Source organism: Python bivittatus, unplaced genomic scaffold (genome assembly GCF_059951505.1).
Source record: "Python bivittatus isolate LINGU-HERP-01145 unplaced genomic scaffold, Pbiv_v1 ctg000410_np1212, whole genome shotgun sequence".
NCBI classification, from domain to species: domain Eukaryota; kingdom Metazoa; phylum Chordata; class Lepidosauria; order Squamata; family Pythonidae; genus Python; species Python bivittatus.
In genome coordinates this window covers 12,589,208-12,595,454 of record NW_028277067.1, presented here as the reverse complement: position 1 = coordinate 12,595,454, position 6,247 = coordinate 12,589,208, and positions in this window count along the sequence as shown.

The following is a 6,247-nucleotide window of genomic DNA, read 5'->3' as shown; positions in this document are numbered from 1 at the left end:
CCAGCATAGCCTTAGACCCATTTTCCCCTATTCCTATGGAACATCTCTGGAATGAAGGGGATGGACATTGGCATCCAGGAAAAGGGGAGGGCAAGAGACAGGCATGGTCCTACCAAAGGTTATGGGCTTGGGTGGGACATAGGGTAAAGCTGAACTTGCTCTGGGACGTGATAATGGTGACACCAGCAGCAGGAGCTAGGCACACCCCTGATGGTGGATTGGCCACAAGGGACAGAGAAGACGAAGTTGCTGCCAAGGGTATCTCCTCTACTGTGCTAGGACAATCCAACTGCACTTTCAGGGGGCTAGCAAGACTCCCTCTCCCTCTGCCAATGGTGCAACATGGAGGTGGGCGATGATGCTGTCTCCCTGGCCCCTACCCTGTGAATACCTTCAGATGACACTGCTATATCTTCCTATTGATCTTATTCTCTACACAAAATTGCTCACCTCAGAGGCTTGGATGGGCTCACACTCTGTGTCAGTTAGGTGTCCCATCACACCCTCCTGCCATTACTAAGGGAACACAGCTGCCTTGCAAAACACAGATGAGAAATACACAGACATGCATGCACCCCCCCAACACACACATACACAAACATTCCCCAAATACAGCAAGGTTGAGACAACTGCATAACAGTTTCTTTTAGGCTCCTCTCTACCTCTCTCCCACAAGGTTTCTGCATCAGGAGTAAGCAGTCTTTGCCCATTCTTCACATCTACCTATAGAACAACATTGCTGGGAGTGGGCAGGTAGGTTGCTCACAGCTTAAGTAAGAGAAAAAAACTGTTTATGGGGGAGGAGGAGCTTTAGATGCCTGACAATATACAGCAAAGAACTACAGTGGAATAAAAGAAATTTTGCATTGTCAGCTGGAAATGATTTTGTGCATCGAAGACGCTGCACAGTTAGAACTTAAGTGGAGGGTCTCCCCTTTTCCTAATATTCTCATGCTGGTGGTACTGCTTTAAGACTGTTTGTTTCGAAACGGGAGGGCAATGGCTTAATCAGACACTTCAAGAAGAGCATGTCTTTCCCATTTATTTCCTTGTCTCAAATGCGTATTTTGTGGGGGGGGGAAAAAAGGAAAGTAAGAGGTATGGGAGAAGGAAAACAATGCATAAAATGCTTTTCCTCCCTCTAAAGGAAAGGGCAAGCTGGGGACTTATTAACCTGAGAGGGTCTTGCATCTTATTTCAGAATATTCATTCATGATATCTACCATGAAATTGGAAGGCAGAACAAAGGGAAGCTAAACCTACATTGCTGTATATATTCCACTACAAGGTCTGTTCTGGGAGCAGATACCTTCTGAGGATTTGGGTTTGTTTTATCAACCTGGCACATAGTATTTACAGGGAGAACACATCAGTGCATGTCTGCAACCTGCAGCCCACCGTGCAGTGAGAGCCCCTGCTCACATTCCGTCTCATTTTGCTGAATGTGCAATAACCTTGTGGGATTGAAGGTGCTTTCCAAACCTTTCTGTGATATTGCTGATGAAAAACAAACTGTGTTCTATTATGAGAATGTAGGTGACTCAAGGGAAGTGCACTTTGCCTCTCTCTCGCTCGCATAGACAACTCACAGCCCATATTTGCAGCTCCTGAGTCCTTCTGGAAGGAACAGAACAGCAATATTCAGATCCTTGTCTTTTTGGGGAGGGTTTACAGGTCAAAATGGATGCTTTAAATTTGCAAAGTGCTGCTCTCCCGTTCCAGTCACAGCAGACAGGTCTGCTTCTCCGGCCAGCCAGCCAGCCTTTGAACTTCTCTCACAAATGAGTTAGGCCATCACAACTTTGAATTACATTATACTTGTTCACAGAAGCCCATAATCACCCCAAAGACTAGGATTGTGCACAGATTGCTCAGCCCACATTGAGGGTTGGATCCAAATCTCTAGAAAGAGCTGGCTTGTTCTCAGGTTGCAATGGAAAAAATACAGCGCTATTCTTGCTGGGAAGGTTCTCTCAGGAGAACTTTTTCAAAAGGGGATTTCTTAATTGAGAAGTTGTAGCAGTCACTGTAATGCATGACCTTTTCCTCCTAAGCCACCAACTATCGAGGGGTTCCCTAGAAATCTTGGCACAAAGAAACTCAAGCTGGAACTTGCAACTGTGGAAGGCACCTCCACCACATATTTGTGTAGGCCTTGCTCCCTGGAGAGAGGAAAAAGGAGTGACTGAGACTGAACAGTTTGTGTACATTAAGAGGACTTTCCATTTTCTTCTCAGAGTTGACTTTCTCTTGTTCAGCTTTCTAGTCAAAGTGTCCTCAATGGATCCCAAGAAACCTGCAACCCTTAATCACATGCTTCACCCTTCTTGTTCTGTTTAGTTGTTTCTCGATCTTAAACCACCTCTCACTCAGACTACTTTTTCAAATTTCTCAAAGCTCCCAGTAGTCCTTTGGGAATGCAATTAGACGGAAACCTCTCCCAGTTTTGCCCAAACTCAGTCTCTCCTGCCAGTACCGTGCATTTTCTAGTCCATGTTAAAGAGGCCTTCCCCCATGGATTCATCACCCAGCTGCCTGCTGTGATTGTGGGGAACAGTGGCGTCATTCTGAGTGGAGGACAGACCTATTAAAAAACAGCACCTGCCTGTCAAAGTGCGTACACTAATAAGAGCCAGAAGGCCAAACACTTTAATCACCCTCCCACCTTTCCTTGGGTGCAGCCGCTGCTCTCCCTCCATTTGTCAGCTGGCAGAAGTCTACAATGACAAATATGGAGTGACGCTTTGCAGATGCTTCTAAATAGGGATAGTAAAAACGGAATAAAAATCTCTCCTGACTTCCCCAAACTGTGCTGAATCTGGGCTCTGACCCGTCCAAAAAGGTCTTGGCAAAAGATCCAAGGTATTTGGAGGGAAACTACAGACTTAGAAATGGGCCACATTTTATCACAGAGAAACCAGTGATGGCATAAAATGCTTTTGTTAACCTGCTCCTCCCATCTCAGCCCAACTTTTCACTTTCTTCATTGCTAAATATGCATGCAAAGCAGCGGGAAGAAACAGATTTTGCAATGAAGCCACTGTGTGTGCTTATGCATAATGGACATACATATAGAAAAAATGATTTTTTAAAATTCCTCATTTGCTCTAATTCTGTTGCCACATGTACCATTGCATATTCAAAAAGAATATTTATTCTCCTCTTGTTGTCTGTGAATCCATGGTAAGGATTGACTACTGCCCACGCATCAGAAACTGCTGGCTAAATCTAGCCTGGTTTATCTTCAGAGCTTGAAATGTCAAACAGCTCTGTGATTTATGTATAAAATATTTAATATATGCAATTTTAAAAAGGCAACCTCTCTCTCTCTGACTCCCACACACACATGCATTAGTAATCCCTGCCTCAAGTGCTGAAAATGGTGAAGTTTACCATCTCAGCTGCTGCCTTTCTGTATCTGGAAATATCACGTGTTTAGACTACAGCATCTAGGAATCCTTTATTTCTGGGAAATGATTTGGATTGAACCTTTGTTCTTTAAAAATCAGAGCACAGCACATTCTAGGGAAAGGTCATCCTAAGGTGAACCATTGTTCCAAAATTAGTCCTATATAAATAATAAAACAGCACCACCTTGCCAGCTTCCTGTCTTGAACAACACGACTTTCCACGCACAGGACAACAGGCATTTGATGTCAGTTTGAAAAGAGTCCCCAAACTTTGGAAGAGAAGTAACAATAACTCTGCTAAGCCAAAGCAGAGTTACGGATGCAGCCGCTACTGGTATCCAGCATAGAAATGATCTTGGCACTGACACTCTTATGTATTTCTCCCTAGGTACACAATGTCTCAGACGTTTTGCAAAGCATATAGACTTGAAAAAAGAGACAGAAAGGGAGGACGCTCCCTCAAGGATGCTCCTGGAGTCAAGGAAACATTGCATCAACCTGCAGGTGCTCCAGGAAAATGGAGCAAGGCGGGTTTTTTTTTTTTTTTAACTGACCTTGCTCCAAATTGAGAAAAGAAAGAAAACAATACCTAACTGCTTGGCTCAGCGCTTTGCTGATGGAAATATTCCTTAGGGTGCCTCCATCTACTGAAGAGAAAGCTCTGTCATTTTTGGCCAGCTGGCCTGAGAGTCCTTCTTGCGTTCCTCCCGGGGAATATGAGAGCGCTGCTGCTTTTCTGCTGGTCAGGCTGACAAAGCAAACAACAGCAACAGTGATTCTCCCTAAAGCAGGCATTGCACCGACCCCGCTTCCTTGTAACAATATTTCATCATACCACTTGCTTTAGTTCTCACAAGGGTGGACAACCGGAGGCCCTAGGACTACGTAAGGTCTCTGAAGCCGTTTTTTTTAAAAAAAAATACTCAGACACTCCCCCAATCCTAACTGCCAAACATCAGTGGCCCAGTTTGTCATTTCAAGTTTAGGAAAATTGTACTACAAACCTTAAGGTAGGCGTAACATAATTTTACAAACTATAAAAAGCTTATCTCCTCACCAAGAAAACCCTAAAAAAAAAAAACCCTAACCTTGAAAATCTTGCCTTAAACTGTCTGCCTTTTCATTCAGGTTTAACATAAACTTATAAAACACAAACATTCTCCTCATGGCTTTGACCTCTTGTAAGGTAAGTCTATGTGGGTTGGTTGGCTAAGCCTCCCCCCCCCCACCTTAACCTTAAATAGCGAGGAAGGAATTATTTTTGGAGAGCTGCAGCAAGAGGGGGGAATGAAGGAAGTAAGGAATCTAAATCCACTCCCCCCCCAAGTGGGGGAGCAACATTTTTCAGGACTCAGGAAGGAATCTAACCCACATAGATTTCTAAGTGCAGTGAGTAACAAAGCGGCAACAGGATTTGGTTTAGTTTTGTATAGTGCTCAAAGCAAGCATCCAATTCCCCTCAAAGCTAATTTTTCTCCGGGACCTAATCATAACCTCAGACAGGCCTCCCTAATTTTCCTTTGTACACATTTCCTCTTTTGAAGCCCAATCTCTTGCTTTAAATCTAACACCCATCCCTATTTTTTCTGGCTGTTGCATATCCTTAACCACCTTTATGCACTACCTGAACAGGTATCTGGGAGGGGGGTGCAATCTGGAGACCTGCCCCACAGGACCCCTGCCACCTGCTGTGCAAACTGCACACTGCACATGAGCGCCACATAAGGTGTGTGCATGCCTACTGCAAGTTTTTAAAAAATGCAAAGGCTGTGTGGTGTGATTACACAAAAAGAGGCCATCCAAGAAAGGAAGGAAGGAGATACAGTATTTTGGATATTTAAAAAACTGTGTCTTGGGGAAGAGGAGGTGGGGAGCGAAGTAGAATGCTGCACGAGGGGGCCTTGGATGCCAGCAGCGGCCCTGGTGCCTCAAAAGGACAACGCCTTTTCAGAGTGACTTCTAGAAATGGAGTTAAGGCATTCTGCTGTGTTTCGATCAGCAGAAAGGGGGAAGGGACTTTTCCTCCTTTTGGCCTTGCTTCTAAAACCCTGGTTGAGGGGAAGAAAACAAGTTGGTGGCGGCAAGTACCGAGTGAAGGGAGTAACTGATAGATCAGCCTGGGTTGGGAAGGACACACCAATTCTTAGACCCTCTGTGATGATACACAGCCCCACACATTTTACATCACGGTCATGCCCTTCAAAACATCAGAAGTCTTAGCCTTTTAATAAAATTTGTTAGGTGGAAAAGGAGATGCCAGACTCCTAATTTTTTGCTACTGAAGACTAACACAACTCCCCTCCTACAATATCCTTCAAAGAAAAGGGTAGAGCTTCCTTCAGCTGTCTAACTCTGCCTAAAACATTGGATATTCATATGAAGGACTCAGAAGAAAACTGACAGTCTCCAGATGCAGCGATATCCACAGTCAATGAAGTTTTCATCAAAATAATGAAATGTGCCTTGTGAGCTCTGCCCCTTAGTACTTCCATACAACGTTGTGGTCTAAGTGCAAAAGGGGTCACATCTGCATTTGCACTGCAACATCATGACACACAGTTTGTCATTTGCCCTCCTTGTGCACAGACACCCCAGATGCCCATACCTAGATGTTTCCCCACAGGACTTTGCAACCATTTATCACTGATCATGATTGGGAACAGGAAGAAAGACAAGTCAGTTCTCATAGGCCAAATCTCTCATTCTTCTTCTTCTGATTTACAAAGCTTTGTGACAAGGGTGCAAAACATGTGGCCCTCCATAATTGCAGTTCGTACTAGCCCCATGACTATTGATGAAAGGTTACAAGAAACAGCTCAAGGCCAACTCCCCTATCC